The 21,746-nt window shown below is 48.0% G+C and overlaps 3 non-coding genes across 3 annotated transcripts; all 3 read right to left on the bottom strand.

Annotated features, from left to right (window-relative positions):
* Positions 1-401: 401 nt before the first annotated feature.
* Positions 402-2,212, bottom strand: LOC149548728 (18S ribosomal RNA). Its single transcript, XR_016354738.1, has one exon. It is a non-coding gene; the product is annotated as an 18S ribosomal RNA (ribosomal RNA).
* A 16,772-nt stretch (positions 2,213-18,984) lies between these two features.
* Positions 18,985-19,138, bottom strand: LOC149548727 (5.8S ribosomal RNA). Its single transcript, XR_016355004.1, has one exon. It is a non-coding gene; the product is annotated as a 5.8S ribosomal RNA (ribosomal RNA).
* A 365-nt stretch (positions 19,139-19,503) lies between these two features.
* On the bottom strand, positions 19,504-21,314 carry LOC149548726 (18S ribosomal RNA). Its single transcript, XR_016354758.1, has one exon. It is a non-coding gene; the product is annotated as an 18S ribosomal RNA (ribosomal RNA).
* Between the last annotated feature and the right edge of the window lie 432 nt (positions 21,315-21,746).

The following is a 21,746-nucleotide window of genomic DNA, read 5'->3' as shown; positions in this document are numbered from 1 at the left end:
AGGCAACGGGGGGTTGCAGCAGTCCCGACTTGCCGCCGTCAAAATGACGGATCCCTGGCACAGTGCCGCGCATGCAATTGGACCGTGAAATCTCAACGGGGGACGAGGCCTAGACCTCCTCTGAACTACAACTGAGCAGAGACCTCTCGCTCTGACACGAATGTCGTTCAAAGGCACCGATCCTAATCCAGATTGCATCTGAGTCTCTTCTTCACCCCGCGGGGAATCCACGCTTTTGATCACGGGCATTCGATGTGACCCTCGACCTCGACGGCGCTGGACCCGTAGCTTGGCCTTCCAGCACATCGCTGTAGGGCCGAGTGTTTGCACGTCGCCAAGATTTTTGGGGCGAGGAGGAGGCCAGCTCCCCATCCCCTACACGATTCAGGGTCTCGAACCGACAATGATCCTACCACAGGTTCACCTACTGTAACCTTGTTATGACTTCTCCTACCTCTAAATGATAAGGTTCAATGAACTTCTTGCAATGTTGTTGACAGGAACCGCTGTCGTCGCCGCGATCCGCACACTTCACTGGATCATTCAATCGGTAGGAGCGACGGGTGGTGTGTACAAAGGGCAGGGACGTAGTCAACGCAAGCTGATGACTCGCGCTTACTAGGAATTCCTCGTTGAAGATCAATAATTGCAATGGTCTATCCCCATCACGATGCAATTTGGCAAGATTTCCCAAACCTTTCAGGCCAGGGAGAGAAACTCATTGGTTGCATCAGTGTAGCGCGCGTGCGGCCCAGAACATCTAAGGGCATCATAGACCTATTATTGCCTCAAACTTCCATGGCCTAGGAGGCCATAGTCCCTCTAAGAAGCTGGCCACGAAGGGGAACCTCCACGTAGCTAGTTAGTAGGCTGAGGTCTCATTCGTTAACAGAATTAACCAGACAAATCGCTCCACCAACTAAGAACGGCCATGCACCACCACCCATAGAATCAAGAAAGAGCTCTCAATTTGTCAATCCTTACTATGTCTGGACCTGGTAAGTTTCCCTGTGTTGAGTCAAATTAAGCTACAGGCTCCACTCTTGGTGGTGCCCTTCCATCAATTCCTTTAAGTTTCAGCCTTGCGACCATACTCCCCCTGGAACCCAAACACTCTGATTTCTCAGAAGGTGCTGGCAGAGTCCTTAGAGCAACATCCGTCGATCCCTGGTCGGCATCATTTATGGTTGAGACTAGGACGGTATCTGATCATCTTCAAGCCCCCAACTTTCATTCTTGATTAATGAAAACATCCTTGGCAAATGCTTTCGCAGTGGTTCGTCTTCCATAAATCCAAGAATTTCACCTCTGACAATGAAATACGAATGCCCCCGACAGTCCCTATTAATCATTACTCCGGTCCCAAAGTCCAACGGAACAGGACCAGAATCCTATCGCGTTATTCCATGCTAATGTATTCAGAGTGTAGGCTTGCTTTGAGCACTCTAATTTTTTCAAAGTAACGGCACCGGAACCGCGACCCAGCCAATTAAGGCCAAGAACATGCCGCTGGCAGAAGGGACGTGAGGGCCAGTGCAGACCCAGAAGGCGGACCGATCGTGATGACCCAAGGTCCAACTACGAGCTTTTTAACTACAACAACTTAAATATACGATATTGGATCTGGAATTACCGTGGCTGTTAGCACCAGACTTTCCCTCCAATGGATCCTCGTTAAGGGATTTAGATTGTACTCATTCCAATTACCAGACTCGATGAGCCCAGTATTGTTATTTATTCTCACTACCTCCCCGTGTCATGATTGGGTAATTTGCACGCCTGCTGCCTTCCTTGGATGTGGTAGCCGTTTCTCAGGCTCCCTCTCCGGAATCGAACCCTAATTCTCTGTCACTTTTCACCACCATGGTAGGCCTCTATCCTACCATCGAAAGTTGATAGGGCAAAAATTTGAATGAAGCATCGCCAGCACAAAGGCCGTGCGATCCGTTGAGTTATCATGAATCACCGGAATAGCAGGCGAGCCCGCGCTGGCCTTTTATCTAATAAATGCATCCCTTCCGAGAGTTAGGATTTGGTGCATGTATTAGCTCTAGAATTACTATGGTTATCTAAGTAGCAAAGTACCATCAAAGAAACTATAACTGATTTAATGAGCCATCCGCAGTTTCACAGTCTGAAATAGTTCATACTTAGACATGCATGGCTTAATCTTTGAGACAAGCATATGACTACTGGCAGGATTGACCAGGTAGCTTCTAACAATGAGGGGACCCCCAAGACCTGCTATAGCCAAGGGATGCCCACCACGATGGGAAATCAAAATTTGCATTCGCTTCGTCATGCATCCAAACATAATCCGCCGCACAAGCAACAAGAATGATGTTCACAGCACATGCAGGACTCGCAACGCTCAAAGATTTTGCACAAGAGGAAAGTGTCCCATCGTAGACTGGAGAGGGCCGAATAGGGAGCCTCAATTCACAGGTACCTGGGAAGAACATCCCGTACGAAACCCTTTACCCTCAAACTCGCTGTCGCCACTACTCGAAAAGAAGCCTCGAGTCTGTACGAGATGCACCGCGCACGTAGCCACCTCAATTGTAAGGCCACTCAGAGACATCCATTTCCCAGGCATATGCCTCCTACACGCCTGTTGAGGTGCACCCGCACAGACAAAATCCTTCTCGATCGCAACAAATGTTTTCCCATGACGAAGAGCTAGTTGCCGAAGTTCCAACGGAGACCACCATGCTGAAGGGTGAAGGGCCGTGCGAGTCAAAAACATGGCTAGCTATGCGATTGGCGGGGGCATCACTGTGCACGCGACCACCTCAATTATAAGGCTGCTCGAGGGCATCATGTATAACAACACCCCCTCCACACATTTATAGGTGATGAGAGCCCGCTCGCATACATGAACATGTCTAACCTCTGGCAAATATCTCCTTTCCCAGCTTCAAGCTTCAATCTTCACACTCACACTAGCGTTGTCAGACAAGCTTCAATCTCATGCACATGCACATACCGAAGAACTGGCACCGCGAGGGAACCACCCGCGAGCACCCACATCTCGGAAAAAAGCATTCGTACGATTTCTTCCCCTAGACAGACACGTTGGGCCTACACTTGTCAGAGCATTGCAAAGATGAGCGGTTTGGTTCGCAGGAGCCTGAGAAGAACATCTCGTACGAAATCCATTCCCCCAAAATGCTCAAATCACAAATGCTCGCAGCAGGGTCATAATGCAAAGATGTACACCGCGCACGCGACCGAGTAAGGACACTTAGAGACATCCATTTCCCAGGCATATGCCCCCTACACGATTTTTGGTGCACCTCGTACAAACGGCCATACTTTGAAAAGCCCTCCCAAAATTTCACATCTGAAGAGAGAGATGAAACACCTTGGGCTTTTTGTCCACACAATGCAAACACCGAATGCTCTCTTTAGGGGGGAGCTGAAGAAGAGTATCTCCTGTAGAACCCACGAGCCGTAGCCGTTCGGATCACACAGGGTAGGACAGGGCATGGAGAGTTTTCGCGTCCAAACAAAAATTATCGGTAATACTCTACGCTTCTACTGGCTCGGACCACAAAGGCTGTCACGACAGTGCCATGCACTTCTGTAGGATGAGACAGTGAAGAGGCGAGCATGCACCGAGAATGCAATAGCGATTAAATTATGCAGCAACCAAACCTTTCACCGGCCCCCCTCGCAATCCCAAGGCTCTACTGATCGGCAAAAACTTAGGGTGGAGAGTGGACCCTTGATGAAATTAGGGACGTCGAGCAATCCACCCGTGCAACCATCTCTTTCCTTCTTGCCATCCGGGCAGGATAAAAATGCAATGATAGAACGTGCCAATGAGATGGAGCCCTTGGCTAAAAGATACAACTCCATACACACTCAGCAACAAGCACATCTTAGAATCGAACACCAAATGTGCAGTGTGTTGCAAGCCATGCAGACACCTACATATAAGGGTATATCCATCAAAACAAAGCGACAAGTACTTCCCACCAGCTCCGCCATTGCAATTACAAAATGGGATAATACTCACCACCATAGATTAATGACCATCATTACCGTCTCGAAATAGATACAAGCACATCGAGCTTCATCCGATCAGCTGGCTGAATTTCACCTTGAAGGGGCCCAATCCAAAATTTCTGGAGGTCATCTCCTGGAACTCTCAAGAACAAGACCCATCTTACATGCAAACTCTGCTACTGTGCAAACATAGGTTGCAATTAAAGAGAAATTACAAGGCCGTCACAATGGCCCGAGGCCAATGCTCTGACTAAGTCAATTTTCTCTTGCAATCACCATGCCGCCATTCACAGAGAGATCTCCCCATTCACTTGTGACGCGATGCACAATCCAAGGGCTAGACATAAGCTCGCCCTTGAAAGGCCACTTTCCAAGGCATCCCCCGATGACACATTGGAATGACAACCACTGTCGAACCATTTCCCAATGTTGTGCTGATCGAGTTGGCACAGAGCCGCTAGACGAGGGCTCCCATTTTAGATCGAGTTTTAAAATCACCAAGAAGACACGGTGAGGGCTGGCAACCGCTGCCAAACCTTTTTCCAAAATTGTGCCAGCTAAGTGACTAGAAAACATGCTTTACGCAATAGGCATGTAAAAAATTTTGCTAGAGCGCCAAGCACCCACCGCATGGCTAGAGACAAGGGCTCACCATTAGATCAACTTCGAAATCGCTGAACAGACGCGCTGTAAAATGGCAACCGCTACCAAGTCTCTTCCGTAGTTGTGTCGGTCGAGTGATCGAAGAAGGTGATCTAAGAGAGGGTCCAAGCGTAGGCATTCGTTGGGGGATTTGGGCTGATGGCATAAATTTATGCAATACCCGACCAACACCAGACAGAGGTGCTAGACGAGGGCTCCCGTTTTAGATCGAGTTTTAAAATCACCAAGTAGACGCGGTGAGGGCTGGCAATTGCTGCTAAACCTTTTTCCGAAATTGTGGCAGCTGAGTGATAGGAAAACATGATCTAAAGGAGAGTCTAGGTATAGCACCCTCGAGGGTGGGCTTCATGCCCCTCTAATTGATTCAACGTCGGCGTCCACCGTTTCAAAATCTGACATATCCATCTACCCTGACAGCGGCATTGAATCAATGAGGGGGGCACGGGAGAGGCTCGCGGCAACCACCTCTCCCATTGTAGCCACGATAGGCATGAAAAATTTTTTTTCTAGAGTGCCAAGAACCCATCTCATGGCTAGAGACAAGGGCTCGCCATTAGATCAACTTCGAAATTACAGAACAGACGCGGTGTAGAATGGCAACTGCTGCCAAGTCTCTTCCATAATTGTGTCAGTCGAGTGATCGAAAAAGGTGATCTAAGAGAGGGTCCAAGCGTAGGGCATTCATTGGGGTAGTCGCGCCGATGGAAAAAATTTATGCAATACCCGAGCAACACCGGATGGAGGTGCTAGACGAGGGCTCCCGTTTTAGATCGAGTTTTAAAATCACAAAGAAGACGCGGTGAGGGCTGGCAACTGCTGCCAAATCTTTTTCTAAAATTGCGCTAGCTGAGTGACAAGAAAACATGATCTAAAGGAGAGTCCAGGAATAGCACCCTCGAATGTGGGCTTCATGCCCTTCTAATTGATTCAACGTCGACGTCCATCGTTTCAAAATCTGACATATCCATCTGCCCTGACAGTGGCGTTGAATCAATGAGCTAGGCATGGGAGAGGCTCACGGAAACCACCTCTCCCATTTTAGCCGTGATAGGCTCGCAAAAAATTTTGCTAGATTGCCAAGTACCCACCTCATGGCTATAGACAAGGGCACGCCATTAGATCAACTTTCAAATCGCAGAATGGACGCGGTGTAGAATGGCAACCACTGCCAAGTCTCTTCCGTAATTGCGTCGGTCGAGTGATCAAAGAAGGTGATCTAAGAGAGGGTCCAAGCGTGTAGGCATTCGTTAGGGGATTCACGCCGATGGCAAAAATTTGTGCAATACCCGAGTAACACCGGACGGAGGTGCTAGACGAGGGCGCCCATTTTAGATCGAGTTTTAAAATCACCAAGTAGACGCGGTGAGGGGCTGGCAACCGCTGCCAAACCTTTTTTCGAAATTGCGCCAGCTGAGTGACAAGAATACATGATCTAAAGGAGAGTCCAGGGATAGCACCCTCGAGGGTGGGCTTCATGCCCCTCTAATTGATTCAACGTCGGCGTCCACCACTTCAAAATTTGACATTTCCATCCACCCTGACAGCAGCATTGAATCAATGAGGGGGGCACAGGAGAGGCTCGCAAAAACCACCTCTCCCATTATAGCCATGATAGGCACGTAAAAAATTTTGCTAGAGTGCCAAGCACCCACCTCATGGCTAGAGACAAGGGCTCGCCATTAGATCAACTTCAAAATCGCTGAACAGACGCATTGTAGAATGGCAACCGCTGCCAAGTCTCTTCCGTAGTTGCGTCAGTCGAGTGATCGAAGAAGGTGATCTAAGAGAGGGTCCAAGCATAGGCATTCGTTGGGGGATTCGCACCGATGGCATAAATTTATGCAATACCCGAGCAACACCAGATGGAGGTGCTAGTCGAGGGCTCCCGTTTTAGATCGAGTTTTAAAATCACCAAGTAGATGCGATGAGGGCTGGCAACCGCTGCCAAACCTTTTTCCGAAATTGCGCCAGCTGAGTGACAAGAAAACATGATCTAAAGGAGAGTCGAGAAATAGCACCCGCGAGGGTGGGCTTCATGCCCCTCTAATTGATTAAACGTCGGCGTCCACCTTTTCAAAATCTGACATATCCATCCGCCCTGACAGCGACGTTGAATCAATGAGGGGGGCACGGGAGAGGCTCACAGCAACCACCTCTCCCATTGTAGCCACAATAGGCATGTAAAAAATTTTGCTAGAGCACCAAGCACCCACCTCATGGCTAGAGACAAGGGCTTGCCATTAGATCAACTTTGAAATGCTGAACAGACACGCTGTAGAATGGCAACTGCTGCCAAGTCTCTTCTGTAGTTGCGTCGGTCGAGTGATCGAAGAAGGTGATCTAAGAGAGGGTCCAAGCGTAGGCATTCGTTGGGGGATTTGCGCTGATGGCATAATTTTATGCAATACCCGAGCAACACCAGACGGAGGTGCTAGACGAGGGCTCCCGTTTTAGATCGAGTTTTAAAATCACTAAGTAGACACAGTGAGGGATGGCAACCGCTGCCAAACCTTTTTCCGAAATTGCGCCAGCTGAGTGACAAGAAAACATGATCTAAAGGAGATTCGAGGAATAGCACATCCAGGGTGGGCTTCATGCCCCTCTAATTGATTCAACGTCGGCGTCCACCGTTTCAAAATCCGACATATCCATCCACCTTGACACTGGCATTGACTCAATAAGGGGGGCACGGGAGAGGCTCGCGGCAACCACCTCTCCTATATAAGCTATTAGTGTGAGGCTTGCTCTGCATTAGAAATTAGTGAACACACCGAAATCCGCTTTAAAAATCCAAATCCTTTAAAATTCCCACAAAACAGCCATTCACGACCCAATTTTTTATGAGGTCGGCAGAGGAGCAAAAGATTGTCATCAGTTAGGAGATGTGAGTTCATGGAGCCAAGGGACTAAAATGGTCATCGAGCTCATCCGATCAACTGGATGAATTTCACCTTGAAGGGGCCCAATCCAAAAGTTCTAGAGGTCATCTGCTGGAACTCTCGAGAACAAGGCCCATCTTACATGCAAACTCTACTACTGCGCAAACATAGGTTGCAATTAAAGAGAAATTGCGAGGTAGTCACAATGGCTCGAGGCCAATGGCTCTAACTAAGTCAATTTTCTCTTGCGATCACCATGCCGCCGTTCACAAAGAGATCTCCCCATTCACTTGTGACACGATGCACAATCCAAGGTCTAGACGCGAGCTCGCCCTTGAAAGAAAGACCACTTTCCAAGACATCCCCCGATGACACATTGGAATGTCAACCATTGTCGAACCATTCCCAATGTTGTGCCGATCAAGTTGGCACAAAGGTGACCTTAGGGAGCTCCTACATAGCAATCGGGATGTGCTTTCGTGCCCATCTCTCACAAAAACCAATGTTAGCTGTGGAAAAAATTTGGAATCCAAGGGCTCGCATCCATCGATATCGTCGGCACTGGGTCTATATATTCAAAGGCCATGGAGAGGTTCTGATAAGAGAAGCTCCCTTGCTCGCTCGCACAAACATCCCAAATTCTAGACACAAGCTCCCGCCCTTAGCATCGCTCTCCAAATCACTGCAATGACACATTGGAATGAAAACCACTGTCGAACAACTCTCAAAATTGTGGCAATGGAGTGAGAAAGAAGAGCAACTTTGGGGAGCCGCACATAGCAAACAGGCTGTGCTGCTGCTTCATTTGGCTCTTATATAGATCCAAAATTGTTGATTTCATTTGGAATCCGAGGCTGCATTCGTCCTTGCTCAAACAAGCAATGGCTCTTTTAATCAAATGGCCACGGGGAGCTTCCAATAACAAAGGCTCCCTTGTCACTCGTGATGCGCAGGCCAACTGCTAGATGACAGGTCGCCCTTCAGATCGCTGCCCAGGCAACCACCACAATGGCACCATTAGAATGACAACCGCTGCTGAACCATTCTAAAAATTTTGTGCCAAAGAAGTTGTTGTGTAGAGAATGACTTTGGGGAGAGAGCCCTCGCATAGGAAAATCAGGATGGCTTCACAGCCCTCCGAATAGAAACGATGCTGGTGCAAATATTCCAAAAATCAGAATAACGTGTCTTTCGCGAACACCAGCACTGATTTCTATTGGGGAGGATCGCCGAGAACTTTTGTTATCAAAGCTCCCATTGTAGCCACGATAGGCACACAAAAAATTGCTAGAGCCCAAAGCACCCACCTCATGGCTAGACAAGGGCTCGCCATTAGTAGATCAACTTCAAAATCGCTGAACAAATGCGCTGTGGAATGGCAACCGCTGCCAAGCCTCTTCCATAATTGTGTCGGTCGAGTGATCAAAGAAGGTGATCTAAGAGAGAGTCCAAGGCTAGGGATTCGTTGGGGGATTCGTGCCGATAGCAAAAAATTATGCAATACCCGAGCAACACCGGATGGAGTTGCTAGATGAGGGCTCCCATTTTAGATCGAGTTTTAAAATCACCAAGTAGACGCGGTGAGGGCTGGCAACCACTGCCAAACCTTTTTCCGAAATTGCGCCAGCTGAGTGACAAGAAAACATGATCTAAAGGAGAGTCCAGGAATAGTACCCTCAAGGGTGGGCTTCATGCCCCTCTAATTGATTCAACGTTGGCATCCACCGTTTCAAAATCTGACATATCCATCCACCCTGACAGCGGCGTTGAATCAATGAGGGGGGCACGGGAGAGGCTCATGGCAACCACCTCTCCTATTGTAACCACGATAGGCATGCAAAAAATTTTGCTAGAGCGCCAAGCACCCACCTCATGGCTAGAGAAAAGGGCTCGCCATTAGATCAACTTCAAAATCACTGAACAGACGCGTTGTAGAATGGCAACCGCTGCCAAGTCTCTTCTGTAGTTACGTCAGTCGAGTGATCGAAGAAGTTGATCTAAGAGAGGGTCCAAGCATAGGCATTCGTTGGGGGATTCGGGCTGATGGCATAAATTTATGCAATACCCGAGCAACACCGAACGGAGGTGCTAGACGAGGGCTCCCATTTTAGATCGAGTTTTAAAATCACCAAGTAGACGCGGTGAGGGCTGGCAACCGCTGCCAAACCTTTTTCTAAAATTGCGGCAGCTGAGTGACAAGAAAACATGATCTAAAGGAGTGTCTAGGAATAGCACCCTCGAGGGTGGGCTTCATGCCCCTCTAATTGATTCAACGTTTGCGTCCACCGTTTCAAAATTTGACATATCCATTCGCCCTGACAGTGGCATTGAATCAATGAGGGGGGCACGAGAAAGGCTCGCGGCAACCACCTCTCCCTTTGTAGCCGCGATAGGAACGCAAAAATATTTTGCTAGAGCGCCAATCACCCACCTCATGGCTAGAGACAAGGGCTCGCCATTAGATCATCTTCGAAATTGCTGAACAGACATGCTGTAGAATGGCAACCGCTGCCAAGTCTCTTCCGTAGTTGCGTCGATCGAGTGATCGAAGAAGGTGATCTAAGAGAGGGTCCAAGTGTAGGCATTCGTTGGGGGATTTGCACCGATGGCATAAATTTATGCAATACTCGAGCAACACCGGACGGAGGTGCTAGATGAGGGCTCCTATTTTAGATCGAGTTTTAAAATCACCAAGTAGACGCGGTGAGGGCTGGCAACTACTTGCAAACCTTTTTCCAAAATTGCGCCAGCTGAGTGACAAGAAAACATGATCTAAAGGAGAGTCCAGGAATAGCACCCTCGAGGGTGGGCTTCATGCCCCTCTAATTGATTCAATGTCGGCGTCCACCATTTCAAAATCTGACATATCCATCCGCCCTAACAGTGGCATTGAATCAATGAGGGGGGCACAGGAGAGGCTCGTGGCAACCACCTCTCCTGTTGTAGCCGCGATAGGCATGCAAAAAATTTTGCTAGAGCACCAAGCACCCACCTCATGGCTAGAGACAAGGGCTTGCCATTAGATTAACTTTGAAATCGCTGGATAGATGCACTGTAGAATGGCAACTGATGCGAAGTATCTTCCGTAGTTGCATCGGTCGAGTGATCGAAGAAGGTGATCTAAGAGAGGTTCCAAGCGTAGGCATTCATTGGGGTATTCGCACCGATGGCATAAATTTATGCAATACCCGAGCAACACCAGACGGAGGTGCTAGATGAGGGCTCCCGTTTTAGATCGAGTTTTAAAATCACCAAGTAGATGCGGTGAGGGCTGGCAACCGCTGCCAAACCTTTTTCCAAAATTGCGCTAGCTGAGTGACAAAAAAACATGATCTAAAGGAGAGTCTAGGAATAGCACCCTCGAGGGTGGGCTTCATGCACCTCTAATAGATTCAACGTCGGCGTCCACCGTTTCAAAATCTGACATATCCATCCACCATGACAGCGGCATTGAATCAATGAGGGGAGCACGGGAGAGGCTCACGGCAACCACCTCTCCCGTTGTAGCCGTGATAGGCACGCAAAAATTTTTGCTAGAGCGCCAAGAACCCACCTCAGTGCTAGAGACAAGGGCTTGCCATTAGATCAACATCGAAATCGCTGAACAGACGCGCTGTAGAATGGCAACCGCTGCCAAGTCTCTTTCGTAGTTGTGTCGGTCGAGTGATCGAAGAAGGTGATCTAAAAGAGGGTCCAAGGATAGGCATTCATTTGGGGATTTGCGCCGATGGCATAAATTTATGCAATACCCGAGCAACACCGGACAAAGGTGCTAGACGAGGGCTCTCATTTTAGATCGAGTTTTAAAATCACCAAGTAGATGCGATGAGGGCTGGCAACCGCTACCAAACCTTTTTCCGAAATTGCGCCAGCTGAGTGACAAGAAAACATGATCTAAAGGAGAGTCCAGGAATAGCACCCTCATGGGTGGGCTTCATGCCCATCTAATTGATTCAACGTCAACGTCCACCATTTAAAAATTCGACATATCCATCCACCCTGATAGCGGTGTTGAATCAATGAGGGGGGCATGGGAGAGGCTCGTGGCAACCACCTCTCCCATTGTAGCTGCAATAGGCACGCAAAAAATTTTGCTAGAGTGCCAAGCACCCACCTCATGGCTAGATACAAGGGCTCACCATTAGATCAACTTCAAAATCACTGAACAGACGCGTTGTAAAATGGCAACCGCTGCCAAGTCTCTTCCGTAGTTGCGTCGGTCGAGTGATCGAAGAAGGTGATCTAAGAGAGGGTCCAAGCGTAGGCATTTGTTGGGGGATTCGCACCGATGGCATAATTTTATGCAATACCCGAGCAACACCAGATGGAGGTGCTAGGCGAGGGCTCCTGTTTTAGATCGAGTTTTAAAATCACCAAGTAGACACGGTGAGGGATGGCAACCGCTGCCAAACCATTTTCCAAAATTGCGCCAGCTGAGTGAGAAGAAAACATGATCTAAAGGAGAGTCGAGGAATAGCACATCCAGGGTGGGCTTCATGCCCCTCTAATTGATTCAACATTGGCATCCATCGTTTCAAAAGCTGACATATCCATCTGCCTTGACACCGGCATTGAATCAATGAGAGGGGCACGGGAGAGGCTTGCGGCAACCACCTCTCCTATATAAGCTATTAGTGCGAGGCTCGCTCTGCATTAGAAATTAGCGAACACACCGACATCCACCTTAAAAATCCAAATCCTTTAAAATTCCTACCAAACAACCATTCACGACCTAATTTTTTATGAGGTCGACAGAGGAGCAAAAGATTGTCATCGGTTAGGAGATGTGAGTTCATGGAGCCGAGGGACTAAAATGGTCATCGAGCTCATCTGATCAACTGGATGAATTTCACCTTGAAGGGGCCCAATCCAAAAGTTCCGGAGGTCATCTCTTGGAACTCTCAAGAACAAGGCCCATCTTACATGCAAACTCTGCTACTGCGCAAACATAGGTTGCAATTAAAGAGAAATTGCGAGGCCGTCACAATGGCCCGAGGCCAATGGCTCTGACTAAGTCAATTTTCTCTTGCAATCACCATGCCACCGTTCACAGAGAGATCTCCCCATTCACTTGTGACATGATGCACAATCCAAGTGCTAGACGCGAGCTCGCCCTTGAAAGAAAGACCACTTTCCAAGACATCCCCCTTTCACTTGTGACGCGACGCACAACCCAAGTGCTAAATGCAAGCTCGACCCTGAAAGAAAGACAACTTTCCAAGACATCCCCTGATGACACATTAAAACAACAACCGCTGTCGAACCATTCCCAATGTTGTGCCGATCGAGTTGGCACAGAGGCGACCCTAGGGAGCTTCCACATAGCAATTGGGATGTGCTTTCATACCCATCTCTCACAAAAACCAATCTTAGCTGTGAAAAAATTTTGCCGCAATGACACCATTGGAATGACGACCAATGTCGAACAAATCTTGAATTTGTGCCCCGATGGAGTGAGAAAGAATAGCAACTTTGGGTACCCGCGCATCGCAAACGGGCTGCTGCATCATTCTGCTCTTATATATAGATCCAATGTCATTGATTTCATTTGGAATCCAAGGCTGCATTCATCCTTGCTCACACAAGCAATGGCTCTTCTCATCGAATGGCCACGGGGAGCTTTCGATCACAAAGGCTCCCTTGTCACTCATGATGCGCAGCCCAACTGCTTTCCGAAATTGCGCCAGCTGAGTGACAAGAAAACATGATCTAAAGGAGAGTCGAGGAATAGCACCTCGAGGGTGGGCTTCATGCCCCTCCAATTGATTCAACGTCGGCATCCACCATTTCAAAATTTGACATTTCCATCCGCCTTGACACCGCCATTGAATCAATGTGAGGGGCACAGGAGAGGTTCGTGGCAACAACCTCTCCTATATAAGCTATTAGTGCAAGGCTCTCTCTGCATTAGAAATTAGCGAACACGACAACATCTACCATAAAAATCCAAATCGTTGAAAATTTTGACCAAACAGCCATCCACAACCCAATTTATTATGAGGTCGTCTAAGGAGCAAAAGATTTTCATCAGTTAGGAGATGTGAATTCATTGAGCCAAGGGACTGAAATGGTCATCGAGCTCATCCGATCAACTCGACGAATTTCACCTTGAAGCGGCCCAATCCAAAAGTTCCGGAGGTCATCTCCTGGAACTCTCAAGAACAAGGACCATCTTACTTGCAAACTCTACTACTGCATAAACATAGGTTGCAATTAAAGAGAAATTGCCAGGCCATCATAGTGGCCCGAGGCCAATGTTCCGACTAAGTCAATTTTCTCTTGTAATCACCATGCCACCGTTCACAGAGAGATCTCCCCATTCACTTGCAACACGATGCACAATCCAAGTGATAGACGTGAGCTCACCCTTGAAAGGCCAGGTCACTTTCAAAGACATCCCCCGATGACACATTGGAATGACAACTGCTGTCGAACCATTCCCAATGTTGTGCCGATCGAGTTGGCACAGAGGCGACCTTAGGGAGCTCCCACGTAGCAATCAGGATGTGCTTTTGTACCCATCTCTCACAAAAACCAATCTTAGCTATGAACAAATTTAGAATCTAAGGCTCGTATCCATCGATATCGTCGGCACTGGGTCTATATATTCAAAGGCCACGGAGAGGTTCCGATAAGAGAAGCTCCCCTGCTCGCTCGTACAAACATCCCAAATGCTAGACACAAGCTCCCACCCTTAGCATCACTCTCCAGATCGCCACAATGACACATTGGAATGACAACCGCTGTAGAACAACTCTCGAATTTGTGCCGATGGAGTGAGAAAGACGAGCAACTTTGGGGAGCCGTGCATGGCAAATGGGCTTCTGCTTCATTCCGCTCTTATATATAGATCCAAGGTCATTGATTTCATTTGGAATCCGAGGCTGCATTCATCCTTGCTCACACAAGCAATGGCTCTTCTCATCGAATGGTCACGGGGAGTTTCTGATTACAAAGGCTCCCTTGTCACCCGTGATGCGCAGCCCAACTGCTAGACGACGGCTCGCCCTTCAGATCGCTGCCCAGGCAACCACCACAATGGCACCATTGGAACGACAACTGCTACCGAACCATTCCAAATTTTTTTTGCCAAAGAAGTTGTTGCAAAGAGAACAACTCTGGGGAGAGAGCCCTCGCATAGTAAAATCAGGATGGCTTCACGGCAGCTGGATGGGATTTGAATTCATGGAGCCAAGGGAGTGAAATGGTCATCGAGCTCATTCGATCAACTTGATGAATTTCACCTTGAAGGGGCCCAATCCAAAAGTTTTAGAGGTCATCTCCTGGAACTATCAAGAACAAAGGCCAATCTTACATCCAAACTCTGCTACTACGCAAACATAGGTTGCAATTATAGAGAAATTGCAAGGCCGTCAAAATGGCCCAAGGCCAATGCTCTGACTACTAAGTCAATTTTCTCTTGCAATCACCATGCTACCGTTCACAGAGAGATCTCCCCATTCAATTGTGACGACACACAATCCAAGTGCTAGACACGATCTCGCCCTTGAAAGGCCTCATTCCAAGACATCCTGATGACACATTGGAACAACAACCACTGTCGAACCATTCCCAATGTTGTGCCGATCGAGTTGGCACAGAGGCGATCTTAGGGAGCTCCCGCGAATCGATCGGGAAGTGCTTTCGTACCCATCTCTCACAAAAACCAATGTTAGTTGAACAATTTTAGAATCCAAGGCTCGTATCCATCGATATCATCAGCACTGGGTCTATATTCAAAGGACTTGGTGAGAGTACTCAGTGGGCTGACCTGGTCATGTGACTTGATGAACGAAGTTAAAGAGTCGACTTGGTGGGCCGACTTGGCTGGGTGACTTGATGAACGAACTTGAAGAGTTGACTTGGTGGGCTGACCTGGCGGGGTGACTTGGTGAGAGTACTTGGTGGGCTGACCTGGCAGGGTGACTCGATGAACAAACTTAGAGAGTCGACCTTGCGAGAGTACTTGGTGGGTTGAACTGGCAGGGTGACTTGATGAATGAACTTAAAGAGTCGACTTGGTGAGAGAACTTGGTGTGCCGAGCTGGCAAGGTGAATTGATGAATGAACCTAAAGAGTCAACTTTGTGAGAGTACTTGGTGGGCCGACTTGGCTGGGTGACTTGATGACCGAACTTAAAGGGTCAACTTGGTGAGAGTACTTGGTGGGCCGACCTGGCGGAGTGACTTGATAAACGAACTTAGAGAGTCGACGTTGTGAAAGTACTTTGTGGGGTGACCTGATGAACAAACATACAGAATCGACCTGGTTAGAGTACTTGGTGGGTCGACCTGGTGAGAGTACTTGGTGGGCCGACCTGGCGGGGTGAATTGATGAGCAAACTTGAAGAGTCGACTTGGTGAGAGTACTTGGTGGGCTGACCTGGCGATGTGACTTGATGAACGAACTTAAAGAGTCCACTTGGTGGGCCAACCTGGCAGGGTGACTTGATGAATGAACTTAAAGAGTTGACTTGGTGAGAGTAATTTTTGGGCTAACCTGGTGGGGTGACTTGATGAATTAACTTAAAGAGTGGACTTGGTGGGGTGACTTGATGAATGCACTTGAAGGGTCGACTTGGTGGGGTGACTCTTTGAATGGACCTAAAGAGTTGACTTGGTGAGAGCACTTAGTGGGGTGACTTGATGAATAGACTCAAAGAGTCGACTTTGTGAGAGTACTTGGTGGCTCGACTTGATGAGCGCACTTTAAGAATCAACTTGGTGAGAGTACTTAGTGGGGTGACTTGATGAACGGACTCAAAGAGTCGACTTGTTGAGAGTACTTGGCGGCTCGACTTGATGAGAAGACTTAAAGAGTCCACTTGGTGAGAGTACTTGGCGGGGTGAACTGATGAATGGACTTAAAGAATCAACTTGGTGGGAGTACTTTGTTGGCCGAACTGGTGGGGTGACTTGATGAACGGACATAAAGAGTCGACTTGGATAGAGTACTTGTACTTGTTCTGGTGACTTGATGAACAGAATTAAAGAGTCGACTTGGTGGGGTGACTTGATGAAAGGACTTAAAGAGTCGACTTGGTGAGAGTACTTGGTCGGGTGACTTGATGAATGCACTTGAATAATTGACTTGGTTAGAGTACTTGGTGGGGCGACTTGATGAACGAACTTAAAGAGTCAACTTGGTGGGCTGACCTGGTGGGGTGACTTGATGAACGAACTTAGAGAGTCGACTTGGTGAGAGTACTTTATGACTTGGTGGGCCGACCTGACCGGGTGACTTGATGAACAAACTTAAAGAGTCCACTTGGTAGGCCGACCTGGTGAGGTGACTTGATGAATGAACCTAAAGAGTCGACTTGGTGAGAGTACTTGGTGGGCAGACATAGCGGGGTGATTTGATGAGCAAACTTAAAGAGTCAACTTGGTGAGAGTAGTTTATGGGGTGACTTGATGAACGAACCTAAAGAGTCGACTTGGTGGGCCGACCTGGTAGGGTGACTTGATGAACGAACTTAAAGAGTCGACTTGGTGGGCCGACCTAGCAGGGTGACTTGATGAACAATCTTAAAGAGTCCACTTGGTGAGAGTACTTGGTGGGTCGAACTGGCGGGGTGACTTGATGAACCAACTTAAAGAGTCGACTTGGTGAGAGAACTTGGTGGGCCAAGCTGGTGGGGTGAATTGATGAACGAACCTAAAGAGTTGACTTTGTGAGACTACTTGGTGGGCCGACCTGGCGGGGTGACTTGAGGATCGAACTTAAAGGGTCGACTTTGTGAGAGTACTTGGCAGGCCAACCTGGCAAAGCGACTTGATGAACGAACTTAAAGAGTCAACTTGGTGAGAGTACTTGGTGGGGTGACTTGATTAACAAACCTAAAGAGTCGACTTGGTGAGAGTACTTGGTGGGCCGACCTGGTGGGGTGACTTGGTGAGCAAACTTAAAGAGTCAACTTGGTGGGCTAACCTGGTGGGGTGACTTGATGAATGAACTTAAAGAGTCAACTTGGTGGGTTGAGTTGGCGGAGTGACTTCATGAACGAACTTAAAGAGTCCACTTGGTGGGCCAACCCTGCGGGGTGACTTGATGAACGAACTTAAAGAGTTGACTTGGTGAGAGTAATTTGTGGGCTGACCTGGTGGGGTGACTTGATGAATGAACTTAAAGAGTCGACTTGGTGGGGTGACTTGATGAAAGCACTTGAAGGGTCGACTTGGTGGGGTGACATGATGAACGAACTTAAAGGGTCAACTTTGCGGGATGACTTGATGAACGGACCTAAAGAGTTGACTTGGTGAGAATACTTGGTGGGGTGACCTGATGAACAGACTTAGAGAGTCGACTTGGTGAGAGTACTTGGTGGGCCGACCTGGTTGAGTGACTTTGTGAACGGACTTAAAGAGTCAACTTGGTGGGAGTACTTGGTGGGGTGACTTGATGAACGGACTTCAAGGATCGACTTGGTGAGGTGACTTGATGAACGATCCTAAAGAGTTGACTTGGTGAGAGTACTTGGTGTGGTGACTTGATGAACAGACTTAAAGATTCGAATTGGTTAGAGTACTTGGTGGGGTGACTTGATGAACGCACTTGAAGAGTCGACTTAGTGGGGTGACTTTATGAATGGACCTAAAGAGTTGACCTGGTGAGAGTACTTGGTGGGGTGACTTGATGAACATAGTTAAAGAGTCGACTTAGTGAGATTACTTGGTCGGGTGACTTGATGAATGCACTTGAAGAATCGACTAGGTTAGAGTACTTGGCAGGGTGACTTGATGAACAAACTTAGAGAGTCGACTTGGTGAGAGTACTTGGTGACTTGTACTTGGCGGGGTGACTTGATGAACAAACTTAGAGAGTCGACTTGGTGAGAGTACTTGGTGACTTGGTGGGCTGACTTGGCTGGGTGACTTGATGAACAAACTTAAAGAGTCGACTTGGTGAGAGTACTCAGTGGGCTGACCTGGTCACGTGACTTGATGAACAAACTTAAAGAGTTGACTTGGTGGGTCCGAGCCCAACGGGGCTCTCATCCTCTCCGACACCCCCTTCCAGGGGACTTGGGCCTGCTTCATCGCTAAGGACGCTTCTACAGACTACAATTTGACAGGCACGGCCGTCGATTTTCATACTAGGCTCTTCCGGATTCACTCAATGTAACTAGGGGAATCCTGGTAAGTTTCTTTTCCTCCACTTATTGATATGCTTAAACTCAACGGTTACTCATGCCTAACTTGGGGATGTGGTAGAGATGCAACAATGCCCGCACTACGGCAGGCCGCTGAGCCTAGAATAAAGTTCCTCACCAAGAATCGTTCGATCGGCGCAAACCAACACCGACCTTTGCGAGCCACCGCTCGTCGCAATAGATCGATGGACCTCGTGCTCATTTTAGTTGACTGTGCACCACTTGTAGATGCAAACGGCCATCTTTGCTCCTCGCTGGGGAGGTCAAAATTCTGTAGTACGACGCCCAAGCAGACGTGCCCTTGGCCAAGGCCTTGGGTGAAACTTGCGTTCAAAGACTTGATGATTCACAGGATTCTACAATTCACACTAAGTATCGCATTTCGCTACATTCTTCATCATGGTGAGAGCCGAGATATCTGTTGCCGAGAGTCATGATTTTGTTTAGTTTTTGTCTTTCAGTGACCCAAGCATGCAAGGCGCTGGCTCACACTTCGTTCTTTGGATTTCTAAGGTGCGCGATGCACCCGTGTGTTGGGTGTTGACACATCCTGATGTGGACATCATTCAAAGGCACTGTTCCTAAACCAGATTGCATCTGAGTCTCTTCTTTGCCCTGCGAGGAATCAACGCTTTCAAACATGGGCATTCAATGTGACCCTCAACCTCAACGGCGCTGGACCCGTAGCTTGACCATCCAGCACATCACTGCAAGGCCGAGTGTTTGCATGTCGTCAAGATTTCGGGGGCGAGGAGGAGGCCAGCTCCATCCCCTACACGATTTAGGGTCTCAAACCGATAATGATCCTACTGCAGGTTGACCTATGGTAACCTTGTTACGACTTCTCCTTCCTCTAAATGATAAGGTTCAGTGAACTTCTCATGATGTCGTCGATAGGAACTGCCATCATTGCCACGATCCGAACACTTCACCGAATCATTCAATTAGTAGGAGCAATGGGCGGTGTGTACAAAGGGTAGGGACATAGTCAATGTGAGCTGATGACTCGCGCTTACTAGGAATTCCGCGTTGAAGACCAATAATTGCAATGGTCTATCCCCATCATTATGCAATTTGGCAAGATTTCCCAAACCTTTTAGGGCAGGGAGAGAAACTTGTTGGTTGCATCAGTGCAGTGCGCGTGCAGCCCAGAACATCTAAGGGCATCACAGACCTGTTATTGCCTCAAACTTCCATGGCCTAGGAGGCCATAGTCCCTCTAAGAAGCTGGCCGTGAAGGGGAACCTTTGCGTAGCTAGTTAGCAGGATGAGGTCTCATTCGTTAACGAAATTAACCAGACAAATTGCTCCACCAACTAAGAACGGCCATGCACCACCACCCATAGAATCAAGAAAGAGCTCTCAATCTATCAATCCTTACTATTTCTAGACCTGGTAAGTTTCCTTGTGTTGAGTCAAATTAAGCCGTAGGCTCCACTCTTGGTGGTGCCCTTCCATCAATTCCTTTAAGTTTCAGCCTTGCGACCATACTCCCCCCAGAACCCAAACACTTTGATTTCTTAGAAGGTGCTGGCAAATTCCTTAGAGCAACATCCGCCAATCCCTGGTCGGCATTATTTATGGTTGAGACTAGGACGGTATCTGATCGTCTTCGAGCCCCCAACTTTTGTTCTTGATTAATGAAAACATCCTTGGAAAATGCTTTCACAATGGTTTGTCTTCCATAAATCCAAGAATTTTACCTCTGACAATGAAATATGAATGCCCTTGACAGTCCCTATTAATCATTACTCTGGTCTCGAAGGCCAAAGGAATAGGACCAGACTCTTATCGCGTTATTCCATGCTAATGTATTCAGAGCATAGGCTTGCTTTGAGCACTCTAATTTTTTCAAAGTAACGGTGCTAGAACCGCAACCCAACCAATTAAGGCCAGGAATATGCCGCCAGCAGAAGGGACGTGAGGGCCAGTGCACACCTAGAAGGCGGACTAACCGTGACGACCCAAGGTCCAACTATGAGCTTTTTAACTGCAACAACTTAAATATACGCTATTGTAGCTTGAATTACCACAACTGCTGGCACCAGACTTGCCCTCCAATGGATCCTCATTAAGGGATTTAGATTGTACTCATTCCAATTACCAGACTCGATGAGTCCAGTATTGTTACTTATTGTCACTACCTCCCCGTGTTAGGATTGGGTAATTTGCACGCCTGCTGCCTTCCTTGGATGTGGTAGCTGTTTCTCAGGCTCCCTCTCTAGAATTGAACCCTAATTCTCTGTCACCCATCACCACCATGGTAGGCCTCTATCTTACCATCAAAAGTTGATAGGGCAAAAATTTGAATGAAGCGTCGCCAGCACAAAGGCCGTGCGATCCGTCGAGTTATCATGAATCACCGAGATAGCGGGCGAGCTCGTGCCAACCTTTTATCTAATAAATGCATCCCTTTCAAGAGTCAGGATTTGGTGTGCGTATTAGCTCTAGAATTACTATGGTTATCTGAGTAGAAAAGTACCATCAAAGAAACTATAACTGATTTAATGAGCCATCCGCAGTTTCACAGTCTGAAATAGTTCATACTTAGACATGCATGGCTTAATCTTTGAGATAAGCATATGACTACTGGTAGGATTGACCAGGTAGCTTCTAACAATGAGGGGACCCCAAAGACCTGCTATAGCCAAGGGATGCCCATCACGATGGGAAACTGAAATTTTCATTCGCTCTGTCATGCATCCAAACATAATCTTTCGCACAAGCAAGAAGAATGACATTCACAGCACATGCAAGACTCACAATGCTCAAAGATTTCACATAAGAGGAAAGTGTCCCATCGTCGACCGGAGAGGGCCGAATAGGGAGCCTCAGTTCACAGGCACCTGGAAAGAACATCCCATACGGAACCCTTTACCCTTGAACTTGCTATCACCACTACTCGGAAAGAAGCCTCGAGTCTGTACGAGATGCACCGCACATGTGGCCACCTCCATTGTAAGGCCACTCAGAGACATCCATTTCCTAGGCATATGCCTCCTACATGCCTATTGAGGTGCACCCACACAGACAAAATCCTT

Source organism: Cupressus sempervirens, chromosome 7 (genome assembly GCF_028749045.1).
Source record: "Cupressus sempervirens isolate cs-2001-9-10 chromosome 7, ASM2874904v1, whole genome shotgun sequence".
Lineage (NCBI taxonomy): Eukaryota > Viridiplantae > Streptophyta > Pinopsida > Cupressales > Cupressaceae > Cupressus > Cupressus sempervirens.
The sequence above is the reverse complement of the archived record's forward strand: the minus strand, read 5'-3'. Positions and strand labels throughout refer to the sequence as shown.